An 18,407-nucleotide genomic window follows, 5' to 3' on the forward strand; every position below is an offset into this window, starting at 1 on the left:
GTGGTTTTACATGTTTTAAGGAAATATCAGAATGTCTTCTATTGACTTTAGAATTATTAGCCCCACTGTTTATTTTTTCCCCATTTTCTGATTAATGGAGAGGTTTTTACAACATTTCTAAGCATCAGTTTTAATAGCTTTTTCCCAATAACTGATTTATTTTATCTTTGCCATGATGAAAGTAAATAATATTTGACTAGATATTTTTCAAGACACTTTTATACAGCCTAAAGTGACATTTAAAGGCTTAACTATGTTAATTAGGTTAACTAGGCAGGTTAGGGTAATTAGGCAAGTCATTATATAACGATGGTTTGTTCTGTAGACTATCGAAAAAATGTTGCTTAAAGAGGCTAATAATTTTGTCCTTAATGTTTTTAAAAAAAATTAAAAACTGCTTTTATTCTAGCCAAAATATAACAAAAAATAAGACTTTCTCAAGAAGACAAAAAAATATTATTAGACATACTGTGAAAATGTCCTTGTTCTGTTAAACGTCATTTGGGAAATATTTAACAAAGAAAAAAAATTCAAAGGGGGGCTAATAATGCTGACTTTCACTGTTTTCTGGCATAAGCTAAGGTCTTTGCAACTTTTACTGGGGACTGAAATGGCTGTTGTGGAGAGGAAAGCCTTTCCTAAACCAAAGTGCAGGATGTGCAGAGGTGGTCAATAGACCCTCTGATCCAGAGGGCTGGCCGCTGGCATAAAATACTGATTTTAGTATATGATATATAAGCAAATTATTTAAATATGCATGATCTAAATTGAAAAAGAGAGGGTAAAAAGGAACAATCTAACACCTAGTTCTGAACCATCACATCTTTTTTTTTTTTCAGTCTGAAAAACTTCTTTACACTTTCGATTATATTTACCATGCGATCTCGGTAACACTTTACAATATGGGTGCATTAGTTAACATTAGTTAATGCATTAGTTAACATGAACTAACAATGAATAACGCATTTATTAAGCATTACCTAACCTTTGTTAATGTTAACTAAACATTTATTTATGTGTTGGCTAATGCATTAGTAAACATGATCTAACAGTAATTAAGGACTTTGTTAAGCATTATTTAATCTTTGTTAATGTTTATTTACACATTATCTAATGCATCTTTTTATATGAACAGCTTGATTAGTTCATGTTTACTCACTCATACACTAACGCGTTTGTTAATGGATTAGATCACTTGATCTTATAATGAACAACACATTTATAAAGCAATACTGAATCCTTGTTCATGAAAACTTACAATGTTAGTTAACGCGTTAGTTAACATGAACAACATGTTAGCATAATTGGTAAAGCTTATAATAAGTGCATAGTTCCTGATCAATGTCAGGGACAAAGGAGGACTCTTTTGAAGTGCATTACATCGGAACCTCAGCTTTAACTGGCATTCATGTTTGTTAACACTTTACTAACATGATTTATCATTAACATTGTTAGTAAAGTGTAAATTAACGTTACTTAAGCATTAGGTAATGCTGAAATAGTGTACACTTTACAATAAGGATCATAATTCTATGAATAAATGCTTTGTTAATGATAAATCATGTTAGTAAAGTGTTAATTAACGTTAGATAAGCATTAGGTAATGTTGAAATAGTGTACACTTTACAATAATGATCATAATTCTATGAATAAATGCTTTGTTAATGATAAATCATGTTAGTAAAGTGTTAACAAACATGAATTCCAGTTAAAGCTGAGGTTCCGATGTAATGCACTCCAAGAGTCCTCCTTTGTCCCTGACATTGATCAGGAACTATGCACCTATTATAAGCTTTACCAATTATGCTAACATGTTGTTCATGTTAACTAACGCGTTAACTAACATTGGATTCAGTATTGCTTTATAAATGTGTTGTTCATTAAAAGATCAAGTGATCCAATCCATTAACAAACGCGTTAGTGTATGAGTGAGTAAACATGAACTAATCAAGCTGTTCATGTAAAGAGATGCATTAGATAATGTGTAAATAAACATTAACAAAGATTAAATAATGCTTAAAGTCCTTAATTACTGTTAGATCATGTTTACTAATGCATTAGCTAACACATAAATAAATGTTTAGTTAACATTAACAAAGCTTAGGTAATGCTTAATAAATGCGTTATTCATTGTTAGTTCATGTTAACTAATGCATTAACTAATGTTAACTAATGCACCCTTATGATCTCTATAGCACTCGTTAGAGCAAGCGGAGGTGCCAATTCCCAGATCTGCGTGGTTTGGCCTATTAATAGCTTTTTGCGTATAGACAGTAGTCTTTCACTGTGCTGCATCATATTTGTTGTTCTGCTAGTGTAAGTTAACGTCTTTTTGCGGTATTTGCACACAGTTTGTATTTGTCTGGCGCACCTCATGGCTATTATTTTACTCTGCCGCTTTTGTTTGCCGCTGATGTGCAGGTAGAGTAAATTTGCGCCTGTAAACAGAGCGCCCCCTCTGGTTAAAATATGTATCGCAATTCATTCAACATTTGTACCGGTTTGAATGGTCACATATTTAAATCGATTTTCAACCGACTCGCAGTAAATTGCATCCCTAATAATAGCTCATTGTAATTAAGCAACTTTGCCTTCATTTTGTATGTGTGTTAAAGATGATAATATTAATGTTGTGTTTTATTATTTTTAAGCAGTATGAAAACATCTACATGTTTGTAATTGTATGAATTTGCAGTGGACTAAAAAAAAAACACTTTCCTCCTTAATGGTTGTATATTTGGCTTTTTTGAGCACATCGCATGTCTATTTCTTTCAGGTCAGGCACTTCACCTTGGGCTATCCAGCCACATGGCTCTAAAAAATTATGACTTTCCTGTAAACATGAGGACCCTAAAGGAGTTCGCCGTGTGTGTCACATATGAGCAATCTGGCATGATGGTAATCATGATTTATTGAAGTTGTGATCATCTCTAACTGACCTGCAGTGAGCAGCTCTGGTTGGTGTTTCTGCTCCATGGGGTTTGGTTAGGCTCTGGGTTTGGTAGTGGATGCCTGTCACGCGCATCTCTCCAGTCCCACCTCTATAAATACACTCCTCTCTCCATGCTGCCACTCCTGGGGGGAATTTTCCTCACCACATCATCCTCCTTTACTGCTGTCTCTCTACTGTCAGCTTGCCTATCCGTCCTACTATTCATCCTTCCATTCATCTGAAACATTAGCTCTGAAGTCTAATGTGTCCTGACACGCATTACCCTCAACCCCACCTCCTTGTGCAGTACGCACACACACCTTCCTGTACTTGGATTTGCTGCATTTAGACACGAGAGCATTCATCTACTTATTTAAAAGATCTATTTCTCAGTGCAGTTTTAATTTGAAACGCTCTTCAAAAAGATCCATTATTATGTCTGAAACGTTCTCCCTGTCATTTCATTTTTATACGTAATGTTGGTCTAATGTGTGAGAATGAAGTCTTCTTTTAAGTCAAACACCTCTATCAGTCGAGCGCTCATGCAGTTATAGTGTATAATGCATATTTATAGTATGATTTAGCTCATGTTCAGGAGGTGTGTGCTGGAGTGTGTCGGATTCAATTTCCAGACTTGAGGTGCAGCGGCGGAGAGGGGGAATCAGATGTTTGCTTACACAGACTTCATCAAAGACCAACAGAGAAACTTCAATATTCGCCTTCCAGCTGTCATCCAGAGTCAGAGAGCATCAACCAGTGAGACTTTAAACCAGCATTCACCCGCTGAGTGACAGGTGCAGGGCTAAATGATGGCTCGACAGAGCTCTTTTGAATCCGTTCCCAAAAAGAAAGCAAATGAGATGCGGGGAACATTGAGTCTCGGCAGCCCAAAGATCTGATCAGCCCACCTCACCTCAAATGACAGGAATTGCAACCGCAGCATTCGCAGACGTTTCTGGAGCACACTTTAGGATGTGATGCAAACATTCTGCTTCAGGGGATTTTAAAAGAGAATGTGTATATTCTATCCTTGGACTGTCATCGGATAATGCGGTTTTTCAAAGAATGTAAGCGGGATTGGGACGGTGCACAGTCTACTTGACGTAGTGACCCTTTGTTGACCCTTCTTTTGAAATTGCATTGTTCCCTCGCGCTCATTGAGTATTCATCTCAGCCCGTATCTTTTAAATGCTGCCTGCATAGATGTTTCCTCAAATGTGCATAGCCTCTGGCTGTAATATATTTAAATGGTATAAAGTAGCTCATTTTCCCAAGGAGATGCCCCGGATCCCTGTTCCCATAAACAAGCAGTTAGAATACAAATGGCAGAAATCTGGGCGAATACCTCGGAAAACATCATTCCTTTTCCTCCTTATGAAGCGATTTGTTTTCTCACTCTAAGGGGTGGAGAGTCGCGAGCTAACTCGATTGTAAGTGAAAATCTAAATAATGTGCTTTGCCAGAGATGGCCTCAAAATAATTGCTATCAAGCTGCATGTGTGAGTGGGAGATGGGGAGAGGCGACTAGATGAGCTCGTCAGAGAGAAGAGCCATTTACCAGAAGTGACAGAAGACAAGATGTTCTCCCGTGGGTGTGTTTGCCACACTCGGAGACCTTCACTGCTGGGGGTCCAGTAATTACAGCAATTAAGATGGATATCCTTCATGTCATCTTAAACGGGACGTAGGCGCCAGTTCGTTATTGTCACGACAATTTGGCTTTATTTTTATTCATAGGCTTCTTTTCGCAGCTTTATTGTCCTGCACAACATGTTTAATTGCCCCGGAAAGTTAAATGCTACTTGTTCACAGAAGGTGCAGCTGGGCTCCTAAACCAATAAAGTGGCACGTTTCAAAAGTGCAGCATCTTTACACTCCAAGATAGTTGTTTTGATGGTGGCAAAGAAAGGCTTTATTGGAATTTCTTTGTGGAACACTTTGAATGGAGACCCTAATGTTGCAGACTTCTTTGTTTTCTCGAAAGAATTTGGTGTAACACTTCATAGACTGAGACGAACAGCTTGAAGGTGCTTGCTCTCAATTTCTCCGTTACATCCTTTCGCAGCCTCACTTTGTCTTATCGAGTTAATTGTTTGAACAATGACTTGCGATGAGCAGTGACTGGAGTGAGAAGGAGGGCGAAGAGAAGGTAATGACTGGAGCTTTTTCAGGCCTAGCCAAGACAATGGAGACAACGGCATCAATAAAGAGTAAACATCCCCCCCACCTCTCCACACAGCCTTTAATGGAGATCCGAACTTTTGGCGGAGATAGATGAGGGCTCATTCAGAGCAGCGAGTAGGTAGATGCGCGAGCTTTCTCAAGCTAACTGGCTATTGGTTTGGAGAGGAGAGTCAGGCACCGTACAGCATTAAAGGGTGTGTGATTAAGGAGTACGTTTGATGGAAAACCAGGCCCTATTGACATGCCTTTGTCTCCTCTTCACGCAAGTCCCCTTGGGCTGTGCTAGGCGAGGAAGGGTTGCAAGTGGATTCAGAAAAGTTAAGGTGATTGATTGCTTTGCAGCAGTTTCTGTGCCTGCCATTGATTTCACCATCCAACTTCTGGGATGGAAGTCTTACATTTATATTACTGCTAATCATTATTCCCCTGGCACTTTGTCAAGAGCAAAAGGTGATTAAGAAGACTGCACATAATTAATTTGCGCTGGCAGATAGGTTATAATCCCCCCCTCTTTTCTTTACCTTTCTGCACTACACCTGCTCATTTCACACATACTTTTCCATCCCTAAACACATGCTACGTTTTCGCAGGTACACAAGCTGTACACATGTTAGCAGCAGCGCAAGTGTACGTTAAACTCTGTTACAGCGGTTATGTGATGTTCAGATTTTCAACTCTCAGATGTGCTGTCAGAGTCGCTGGTCTTCTCATCAGCACTCGGATCTTCTGACACTTCAGAAGTTCACTTTACATACCTGTCATCTCTTAATGCTCGCTTCCCCGTGCCCGCCGGAGCTCCGTCACAGACTTATGCTCTTTGTAGAGAGAATGTGTCTCTCTCTTCCACCACCTTTAAGACAGTAAGTGGTATTGAGTGAAGAGACTTCTCAGTTCACGGTTTTAAAGATGTGAAGTGAAACTCTGTCTGTTGATGCATTGGAGGGCAAAGTTTGAAATACAGGACCGCTTCGCCCACAAAACCTCGTCAGCGGCTTTGTTCTGCTTCTCCACAGAAACAGGCGAGCAGAATCCCGGATGAGTTTTCTCCTGCAGTGCTTTCTGCATCCAGGCACTGGAGAACACACGAGGAGATGATGTCCTAGAGATGCTACTGCATAATTTCGCTCTTGTCACTGGCCCTCTCACTGATGTCTTTGTTCTGCCCTCTTTGTTCTGCAAAGAGTGAGACTTCACACATAAGAGCGAGGTTTTGATTAGCATTTGTATGCAAACCATAAATTTGCAAAGACTTTGTACAATGAGTATACATGACACAGTCTTTAGACATTTACAAAGCAGAACAAACAGCTTGTTTTTCTCCTCCATCTGTGCAGCTGTGGCTTATTTAAAAGCTGAACCTGAAGAGAAGTACCTGGCCTTTTTAAATAGATTAGATGAATGCATTTTTATACACAATGGGTATGCACAAATATAAGCAGCAAAGTTTTTGGTATAAATATCTAAGACTAAAATTTTTCTTATAAAGCTCAAAGGAGCTGAAAAATATTGCTACTGGCCCTCTGTCCAGGGTGTTTCAACCAACCTGTGCCTTGCAGGGATAAAATGTTTAGTTGGAAAAAATTGGGAAATGAAATACATTATTAAATAAATGATTTATCTGTTCATCCATCACTCTACCTTTCATTTTGACAATCAGTCCATCCATCTGTCTGTCTTTCATTTTGACAATCAGTCCATCCATCTGTCTGTCTTTCATTTTGACAATCAGTCCATCCATCTGTCTGTCTTTCATTTTGACAATCAGTCCATCCATCTGTCTGTCTTTCATTTTGACAATCAGTCCATCCATCTGTCTGTCTTTCATTTTGACAATCAGTCCATCCATCTGTCTGTCTTTCATTTTGACAATCAGTCTATCCATCCATCCGTCTGTCTTTCATTTTGGCATTCAGTCCATCCATCCATCCGTCTTTCTTTCATTTTGGCAATCAATCCATCCATTTATACATCGTCCATCTGTCTATTTTTTATTTTGTCAATCAGTCCATCCATCCATCAATCCATTTGTCTTTCATTTTTAAAATCAGTCCATCCATTTTTTTGTCCATCCATCCTTCTATCTTTCATGTTGGCAATCAATCCATTCGTCACTCCATCCATCCATCTCTTTCATTTTGACAATCAGTCCATCCATCCATCCATCCATCCATCCATCCATCCATGGCAATCAGTCCATCTATCCGTACTTCCATCTGTCTGTCTTTCATTCCGACAATCCATCCTCTTTTTTGTCTTATTACAAAATCATTACCTACATAGTCACATATTATTTTTATAGTCACATTATATTATTATTTTTTAAACCCCCTGTTCATATTTATTTGGTTAATGTACATGACAGTTTTTTTTTTCTCATTCACAGCTTTAGGCCCAGAAAAACAATGCAAGAAAACAAATAAAAGTAGTGCAATTTTTACACCAGCAAAGCATAGAAGCAGTGGGTAAACATGTTCAGTTCTGCAAGGGCTCTGCTTTAATTGCATCATGTAAGGAGCATCGGTGATTGCGGAGCTGTGTAGCAATGTATGTGGGCCTTGGAGCCCGGGGCCTCCATGTGGTTTTCTTGAGTGTGCGTACTCCCACACTCACAGACACACAGTGTGGGATGGTTTGGAACATGCTTAAAGGGAAAACGTACACAGTATAGGTACAAGGAACAAGTTTCTTCCATGTTTCTCCTTGGATGTTCTGTGAGTGACTGAGGGAGTGAACCCCTGCTGTTGGTTCAGATGCTCATTTCCATGCACATGTATGCGTGTGTTTGAGAGACGTGAGAATTGGCAAGGGATGCAGTGAAAGCCCCGCTTGAACATCCTGTGTGTGGTGCTGTATTATCTGGGCAGCTCCTCCACATCTGGCTGACTGTCAGCTTGGCTGCCGCAGCGGGGGGATCCTCTGTCTCCCATGTCTGAGCCATCATAAGGCGATGTGGTATTTACACGGCCTCGCTTGTTTACCCTGGCAGCCCGAGAGAGAGGGAGGAAAGGGGCTGGCTGCAGCATGGGATTCCTCCAGCATCGGACTAAAACACACCTCATTGCCAACAAACACATGCTCGTACCAACACCTGGAAGCTGGACGCTCTAGCCAGAGTGAGCAATGGTGGATGATTGTGCCAGCGCTGGCCTTTTTGTGAGAATCACATTGGGAATTGTTGTCGTTTTATTTTCTGATTACACTATCAGGTCTGAACAGTATTTGTATTCAATATGAAGGGATAATGCATCCAAAAAAACGAAAACTGTCATCATTTACTCAACCTTAAGATTAGATAGGAATAGATTCAACTTTGTCATTACACATGTACAAGGCAACGAAATGCAGATCACTTTCATTTTTGGCTGATACATTTCTTTAAGTGTGCATCAAACTAGAAACTGCTACTTTAATGTACCCCTATTATGCTTTTCAAGATATTATGTTTTATGTAGCGAGTAATTTAGGTCTACAAAGATCAAAGTGCACAATATATGGAGTTTTTATCCCTCTGAATTGCCGGAAACCATGGTTTTCATTGGCTCCCCATGAACAATGCCTTCTTTAGCCCACTCTAAAAACTGTAGTTGTATCTGAGGCCTGATTGGTTCTGTTATTAGTTCAAGAAGATGGTGATTTCTGTTCTGCACAAGTCTATTTTGCATGCACTTTTAAAACATAACATAAGGTAAAAGCAACACCGTCATTACTGTTTGTATTATAGGGCATCCAATTGCAAAGGAAGCCACTTGAACTGAAATTCAGATATTGAAATGGGTGGTTTGTTTCTGTCTCACAATGTAACCTGTTGACTAGGGATGTAACGGTATTGTAAATACCGAAAAAAATTATTTTTTTTCGATATTACCGTAGTCGCATGACTCGGTAAAACTATAGTTCTTCTGAGAAAACTTGCTCAGGCGAATGAAGCGAACGGGAGGTACCGGAAACTACAATTCCCATCAGCCCAGGCTTGGCCATAATCCCTTGTGGTCTGTTGTCGCTACAGATCCAGTAATGCGGAAATGGAGTGTGCTGCTAGAAGCGGGGATGAAAAAGAGCTGGGTGTTATCGCCGCGCGCGTACTGAATAGTGGTGTTGTCGTGAGAGTTCTTATCAGCTGTGTTGTCGCGCGCGTACTGAATAGCTGTGTTGTCGCGCGCGTACTGTAAAGCGGGGACGGAGGGTATGTCGCGTCGTGGGGGCACTTTTGATCATTTTGGAAGGGAACTTTCTATCCAAGACTAAAAAGGGCATGTGCACTGCACAGGTTGAGCCCTGTGTGTGCACGTGCCTGCAAGTTGGGGAATAGGACTAATAATCAGTCATGGGGACTGCAGAAACACAGCACACTGTTCAGATTGATGCAGACATGAGATCTCTTTCTCACTCATGGTTTGTCCTCTCAAGTGGGGGAAAGACAATGCACAACGTTACCCACTGCTGTCAACCTGGGCCAAGTCATATCTCTCTGTCCCAGAAACCTCAGTCCCAAATGAGAGGGGTTTTTTCTGTTGCAGAGGACATTGTAAATACCCAGAGATACCAGCTTTTACCAGATTATATTTATATGATAATTTTCCTTTAAACCCATCTCTATCTAAGTGAGTGAGTGATTAAATGTTGAATGTGATGAGTTTTCAACACTACTAAATTGAAACTTAATTTTTTTACATGGTTTAATATTTTTCTGTTATTAAAATTGAAGTTCCTGTTTCAAAGCTTACAGATAGATGACTAATTTGTATGTCATTGACACTTTTGGCACTTTTTTGGAGTATTTTCATAAGTTTTGTTTTTTCCTGTAAATGATTCAATAAATACCGTACCGTGACATTCATACCGAGGTATTACCGTACCGTGAAATTCTGATACCGTTACATCCCTACTGTAGACCAATCAGAGCAGAGTCTTTTAAAGAAGGAGTTCAGACTGACAAATTCACATTAAATTAAATGATATACCCGTTTGATTGTAGTGTATGAAGAGCTGCATTCAGTATTCCTCAGTTTACATTTGTATTTTGTAGCCATGTATGCGCAAATCGAGCTGTAATTAAACCATTTAAGAAAGAGAATGCATATTTACATTTACATTTTCCCCTAGAAGCAATAGGCCCCTTGGAAATTGCCCTTAGTAATAAAGAGTGCTTCTTGTTTGTGAACAGATTGCATAAAACCACATCTCTGCCCCATGCATTACAAAGGCGTTAAGAGACTAACACGTTCTTGTATAATACATTCATAAGGTGCAGATGTTTTTGTATTAGCCACATATGTTTAGGAGCTATTTTAAGGTCTCTGCGTTTGTAGTTATGCATAAATAGTGTGTCAGAAAGTGAGATATTTGCTTGGAATAGTGTTTTTTGAAGTAGGTTTCCTACTGATCAATGCTGACATGTGGATAAATGCACACTTAGGAGTCTGTAAGTTTAGTCATACAAACTGGGAGCGGGTAAATTATTAGAGATTGATGTTTGTTATCCAAGTAAGAAAAATAAAGTTATAAAACGATATAGGTCAGAATTTGTAATTATTTTGTGCTTTTACATTATAGCCTTTATTTCAGTATATTGATTTTTTTAATAAAAAGCATAGATGTCTATAGAAATGCATTGGACATTTTTGCAGGTTATTTGTGAAATTATGCTTACAGTTAATGGCAGATGTTTTTAGTTTTTGTATTCTATATTTTAAAGGGGTGGTCCCCTACGATATCATACTTTAAACTTTGTTTGATGTGTAATGTAGCTGTGTGAACATGAACTTTGAGCGTATTACATTCAGAGATGTTGTTTAATGCAAAGAGAGACATTGGCTTTTACAGAGTTAGCTTAGCAAAGCCTACAGCTACTAAAGTTTGGGGACTACAAAAATACATCTGGGCTAGTGAGATCACAAACCCTTTAGGTTATGCGCATTCTCCATGCGCATACACCCCGCGCAGCAAAGAGGCATGGTCAGAGGTGCTGTAATGTAGCAAAAAAAGCTAAAATGCCGTCCAAACACTTCTATTTTCACAGTGTTTGTTCTATTTTAGTATTTGGGCTTCCAAAGGACATGACACAAAGAGATAATTGTTTGCAATTTTATTTTAATCATGTTCCAGAGAAATATAAACATATATAGCTCTAGCATTTGACAAAGGAGAGCTTCCAGAATCTCTCCCAGTTCTGTGCTGGATTTGGCTAAAATCTTTTCCAACCAAAACGGACGAAGCTGTGGATTGTGAGCTACAACCTTTAAGTAATTTTATTTGTTAAAATTTTACAGTTTCTAGTGTTAACGGTATGTTGTTGCGAGGACTTAAACAAGAATGTTAACAACTGGAAATGCTGTTAACATTTTAGCTACAAATTTATTTTCATCTGTCAAACCCCTGTAAACATCCACACTCTTCACCAGCACTGCAGTGTCTTTCTTTGTGGCCACTTTCCCTGCGTTCTACATCTAAAAAAACAAACTTGCTAAAGATGTGAACATTTCATATTACTTACATGTTTATAACCCAAATATATGTGAAACACACTTTTTAGATTTTATTTTAGAGAGCAGGTGTGAGGTTCAGATGTGTCTACTGTGTCATTTTCTTTCAGATTTAGGCTCAAACTAATAAGGCTAACAGCTATTCTGACTGACAGTGTCTACACAGCGCAAAAGCGTGTGCTTGTAGGGGTGTGATGCTTTCCCTGGTGATGTGGAATCAATCTGCGAATCACAGCACTTTATGTTAGCTGACCAATCAGAGCCACTTGAGGGTGGGCCTTTCGGAGTAAATATGACATCATCATGTTAGCAGAGTAGCTGCATATAATCAAAGATATATGAAAAAAATAATGCTTTTTATACAGATGAAGCTTGAGCACACATTAAAAATACCTTAGAAATACACTCCGAACCCCACCCCTTTTACAGTGGTCTTGGAATCTGTAATGAGCTCTGCTAATGTATATATTTTTAGATTCATTGTGAAAAGTCTTTCAACATGCATATTTGTCACCCATGAATGGGTACATCCTTGTGGATAACAAATAATCAAGGTTAATAATCTACTGGCATTATGAAGGCACTTGTTTTCTCATTTGATTGCACATCATTTTAATAGTTAAAATCTATCAATGTGAAACTTTGTGTAAAGTTGTTTTCAATGTTAACACTCTTTGCACATTTTGGGATGTAATCTTGGTCAGAAAGCAAGTCTTCTTGATTCATTATTATTTTTTTTTTATCAGTTCAAGGATACTTTCCGTATGCAGAGCATGCTGTAGTGAAATCTGTATGTGCGACAGACAGTGCTGGATTCCTGCTGCATAGATTTCAAAGTGGTGTTTAAAAAGTTCTGCTGAAGGAGACTTTATTATCAAAAAAGTTGTTTGAAATTTCCCCCGAGTTATGCCGACATTAAATGAGACGTTTTTATTTACTGGTCACTATTGAAATTGGATCCATTGACCATTTAAATTAGATAAAAAAAAAATAAATAAAAAAAAAAACGTTTCAAACATTTGACCTTTTTATAAACAACCTATATCTCACTTGTGGTTCCTTTCTTCAATACACATTTTGGGACAAGCCCATTTTTTATTTCAGATGTGCTCAAGATTAAGATACACTTTTATTTTTTTCTAAAAAACCTTTTCCATTAGGTGATCTCTGTGTTGTATCATTATCCATGAGAAAGTAAGGGTGGGAGATGCAGGGATTTATGTGAAAGCGAGAGTCGTTTCTCAAGGTCTGTGAAAAAACAGATGACAGGTGCTGCAGATGTCGCAGGTTCTGCAGATAAAGTAGACTTTAAGATTCAGAATTACCATAGCGATAGCCATAACATTCTTCAAGCTGCCCTGCCAACCTATCGATTCAGCGCTGGTTTCGGGAACATAAGAAATCGATCGCCGGGACAGATTGATTTTTTTTAAGTAGCAGATTTTGTATGTGCTGGTTTTTTAATGGCTGCATTTGATGGATGTTAAGGATATAGTGGTCAGAGTGCCGGAAACGTCCACGGCAGCTTAGACGGGATCTGCCAGAATGATTTATGCATTCCACCCTGTAATCACGCCGTTACGGATAGTAAGGGAAGGTGCAAATGAAAGCTTCATTTACTTTTTACATTTGAGCGTGAATTGACAACCGCTGGATATTTGTTTTCTTGCCTTCAGATGATTCTTGTGTAGCAAATTTTTACTCTGTCCTTGAGTGTTCCCTGTGTTGTTCTGGAGGACACTCGGTTAATTTCCTCCTGCGCTTCCCAGATCATCACCTTATCTCATAGCTGATAATCATTAAACAATTTACCCCACTTTAACTTTCTTTTTAGTTTTTAATTTCAGTTTGATGAATTACAGTTGTCTTTTTTGGGGGGTGTTTGTTTGCGGTGATAGACAAACATAAAGCGCCCAGGCAAAAAAAACAATTTCCTCACACCATGTTTCAGTCACTTAAATACCCATCATTTCAGCCTGACAACTTAATGTTTTGTTTCCCTGTTTATGGGGCGTCATGTGGGCACAATGTGTAAATGATTGTCACTGTTGTCGGAGCCATTAAGTTGCCCACAGTTCTCTGTTATTAGTGTTTCCTAATTCCGTCAGCTCCACGGCCATCTTCAGCCTTCAATATCACCCTGCCTGTGTTTATTGGAATCCTTTCCTGGATTTGAGCAAATTAAGATCCTGATTATTTTATTTGCCGGATGAGGACTTGTTAATGATCTTTCAACAAATTAAATAACCTTGGGCCATGCTAGGATTAATTAGATAATAAGAATCACATCTCCTTTTTATCTTTTTTTTCCCTCCACTAAATGCATTATGTGGCGATGGTGCTAAGATTTAAATTGGTTTTCATTTTAATGGCAGATCCTAAAACTAGCTACTCTCAATCTGGAGAACTAAACTTCGAAAAGCGCAGTAAATGGCTCGGGGTTAGTTAAGAGTGGTCTGTTCCTTCATCACACTCACATCACATTCGTCTTGTCCGAGACTGAAACTGATTTATTGCACCTTTTATTTAAGGAGGCATTTGCCAATGGTTTGCGATGATGAGAATATATCACCAGCCATGTTTCACTGCATTCCCCGGAGCGCGAAAAGTTTGACGCATAAACCCCAAATTAAAGGCAAGTCAGGAAGAGCACTGCTGAAATCAAAAATTGTGCAAGTCTTCCATTACATATGGGAATTTTTTCTGTGAAAGTTTTTTGTAATAACTAAAGAACGGAAAGAGAAGACTCCCTCTTGGATATTTCTGGATTGACAGAGCCCTTTTTGAGGGTACTGACACCAATTAACTTGATACTCGGACAGGATTGCAGTTTTACTGAACGTCGAAGAGGCAATCAGGCCTCATCCGTCATCTCTAAAGGTGATTGTTTATTTACTGTAGGTCACTGCAGAGCAAAGAGAACTCTTTTATGACCGAGTCTCCATTCAGATGTAACTAAAGCAGCTAGAGCAAACTTTTTCGTCTTTTGCTTTTGCATTTATTTGCTTTATTATATTATTATATTATGGAAAAATTCTGTTAGCAGCCGAATACCCAATCAATAATAATAATAATAATAATATAAAAATAATAATATTAATAATAATATTAATAATAATAATACATTTTATTTATAGGTGCCTTTCAACGACACCTTACAATGTGTCACAGGTATATTATAAAATAGACAGAAGAATAATAACCATTATATTAAACCAGAAAATTATTAAAAATTAGTCCTGAACAGAAAGGTTTTGACCTGGGATTTACAATTGGAAATAGTCCACCTGACAAATATCTAATGGCTTGGAATTCCATAACTGTGGTGCTATGCAGCTAAAAGCTCTGCCACCAAATGATTTCATTTTAAAATTTGGAACCCTCAGAAGATCTCAGTGAGTGCTGAGGAGTTTACCAGTGAACACAATCAAGACAATAAGAAATCAGTTTTTCCATTTTAGTGTCCGCATCAAATACAACTGACAAAAGTGATTAATGAAAATGTATGTGAAAGAAGCATACATTTCTGATCAGCCCTTATTAAAATAGGCAGGATAATATGGGATTATTCTAATTATCATATTAAGATTTAATATTTTTTTATATTATACAGTTTATAGATTAAAAGTAAAAGCTAGTGGCGCATTTGCAATTTACATCATTTATAATCATATACTTAACATGACCAACAAGAATATGTGTGGCATTTTATTACCCTGAGTACATTTTACTTGGTGTTTTTTTTGTAAATCATAGTAAATTTATAATAGTAATTTTTTATAATAGATATTGTTTATTGCCTTTTTTGCCCTGAAATTAATGAATTATATACAATATCCACATTAATACGGTTGAAAAAACTATAACTACTGAAAGTAAATACAACTAAATGTCGTATAAATTTTAATAATTTAATGGGTAACATTACAATAAGGTTGTTTTACTTAATGTTAGTTAATGCATTTACTAACATAAACAAACAATGAACAAAACATTTACTACAGTATTTGTTCATGTTAGTTGATAATTAGTCATTAATTGTTAGTTTAATTCACGGTGCATGAACTAATGTAAACACCCATGAACTTGGATGTTAATAATGCATTAGTAAATTCAATTCAATTCAATTCAGCTTTATTTGTATAGCGCTTTTACAATGTAGAATGTTCAATTATGATTAATAAATGCTGTATGAGTGTTGTTTATATATAGTTCATGTTAGTAAATGGATTAACTAATAAACCTTATTGTAAAGTGTGACCATTTAATGCGTGGAAACCACATTTACCTAGGGAATGTTGCCACTGTCTTCTAAACAAATCTGTTTTCTTTTATTTAATATTTATAATTTTATGTATTTATTATTTTTTGGCGTGTTTTTTTCAGTGCATGATTTGTTTGTTTTATTTAAAATTTATTTGAAGTGCATATACATACACTTCAGAATCCTTTAGCAGGGGCTAACAAGATTTAACGCAACATAGCATGACTGCTACGATCGTAACAACATGACATGATTGCCTCATTGTCAAGCCTCAGAGTACATTTCTTGGAACTATTTACAGGACTCCTGTAGAAGGTCATCCTCAAAGCACTGCCTTGAGTGTGTTTCTATGGACTTTTTTTTCCTGTTGACTTCTATTGAAGTATTCTTTCTGTTCTTCTTTAGCCTCTTTGCAGCCCAAGGCAGTGCACTGGCACCTGTTCTTTCAGGTAGAGCAGGTCTGAATGGGGCTTGAATGTGAGAACGTTGGCTGAGATAAACAGGAGGGTTTTAAACACTCGTTGTGCGCGCCAATACAATTAAAATGAGCAGCGCGTAAATCCTATTAGACGAGTGTCAGAGAATTAACAGCAAAAAAAGAATATGAAGAACGTCTGACCTGTATTTATTAAACTCTGTCAGAGGGAACTAAGGAGATTTGGGGAGCTTGTATCAATCACGGGCAGTCTGCAAAGATAAACCCATTACTTGTAAGTTAGAAAAGGGCTGCTGAAAATTACAGCTGCTCCCATTGGTGCAAAGCCGCTCGACACATTGTTCGCAGATCCCCAACACACCGTTGCTGAAAGCTGATTAAGTGCGATTTTAATACGGGCACGTCTGCTTCAATAAATGAGCCAACTTTCCTTAGCTGTACCTTCAGTGAAATGGTACTTAATTTCTTAATTTGCCTCCACGTCGATTCTTTGGCTCACCTTCCAGTTTTTCCTCATTCCGGTGATGTTCTGCTGCTTTTTCCTGTCTCGCATGTTCTGATTTCGCTGTACTTCGCCGTCGAGGCCTGTTGAATCGATATTTATTTTCTGTTGTGTTGCAGAATGAGGCCTTAGGGATGTGCAGTGGAAACAGGAAACGATGGGGACCTTGTGGCAGCAGACAATTTCTAAATCACGTTACATTGCCCTGCTCTTTGAGTGGCCACCGTCCCCATGGCGTGGTCTCTCATTACATGCTGCCACTTGCACATTGATCAGGGTGGACCTTTGAGCCTCCACTCGCCCAGCTCTTAACCTCCGGACAATGTTAAGCTAGCATATGTAGTTTCCACAGTTTGAGCTGAGTTTTAGGAAGCACTCTTGGAAACGAGGGCAAATGCAAGTGATATGTTTCCTTCTGCTTGTTTCATAACTCAATTTAGGACATTGGAGACATTGGTTCATGTTTATATTATGTATGTGCAATATTATGTCGGCTGTGCATCCATGACACCAGCATCAGCAGAAATTAAGACTCATCAGACAAGTCAGAATTTTTAATTTTAATTTAATTCAATTTAATTTTATTTGTATATTTACCATTGTAGATTGTGTCAAAGCAGCTTAACATAGAAGATTATAGTAAATTTAAACTCAGTTCAGTTTAGTTAATTCAGTTTAGTGTGGTTTAATTTTCAAAGCTGTAAGTGAAAATAACACTGAAGAGCAAATCCAAATGCATAAAATAATGCAGTTTTCCCCATCTTCTATTCTATGATTTTTGATGAGCCCATGTAAAATGCATGTTTAGTTTTCTGTTGATCTAGTATAGCACACTTCTCAATGGTCTACAGTAGCCATTTTTGCCAGTGGTCTCCATTATTTGGTACTAAAGTAATAGTATGGTCATTTTCATCATAGTGAACGAAAAGCCTTCTAACCTGATCATTGTTGGAGAGTGTTGTGGAGAATAGAGGTGTTTAATTTGTGGTTTGTATTGAAGAGCTCTGTTACAAAATTGGATGCTTCTCAATGGGTTTCATAGCCCTGTTTATTGATCATTTAAACAACTGTTCCAATGAAATGCATTGACTTGTTTTTTTTTTTTTTTGTTTAAACATAGCTGATAAATGGTCCATGTAGGGCTGTTTTGTTCCACTTTTGATATGTTTGGCAATGTATCTCATGCACAAACAGAATATGATCAAAGTTTGGCAAATTGCAATGGCACAGGCAAAATCATAGGCAGATTTTCACATTTTGCCTGGAAACCATGAGTTCTGATGGGGGATCATGAGTTGTGATTTAGTTTTTATGCACCATATACTATATTTTCTACTTTTTCAATTATTTATACCCAATATAATTGTTTTTTTTAGTGAGATTACCTTATAGTATGTTAAATGTTTTAAAAAAGAAACTTTTGATATTTTTGCTGGCCAAACTGTGGGAATTCATTTATTAAAGACATTACAATCAGCTGTTTCAGTCTTGAGTATTTTGAGTTTTTTTAAACATATATTATAATTATTAAATTAATTCTAATGTTTTTATTTATTTAATTAATTATCCGGTCTTAATGTACACATTCAAATAATATAATACAAAAA

General features: G+C 37.6%; 1 protein-coding gene and 1 long non-coding RNA gene across 51 annotated transcripts in view; both read left to right on the top strand.

Moving 5' to 3' along the window:
- Positions 1-18,407, top strand: part of diaph2 (diaphanous-related formin 2) — a 716,224-nt gene that overhangs the window by 67,154 nt on the left and 630,663 nt on the right. The window lies entirely within an intron of this gene.
- On the top strand, positions 4,686-8,117 carry LOC147840880 (uncharacterized). The gene is made up of 2 exons (XR_015508091.1): positions 4,686-6,932; positions 7,030-8,117. It is a non-coding gene; the product is annotated as an uncharacterized LOC147840880 (long non-coding RNA).

This window comes from Danio rerio, chromosome 14 (assembly GCF_052040795.2).
Source record: "Danio rerio strain M-AB ecotype USA chromosome 14, GRCz13ab, whole genome shotgun sequence".
Taxonomy (NCBI): Eukaryota; Metazoa; Chordata; class Actinopteri; order Cypriniformes; family Danionidae; genus Danio; species Danio rerio.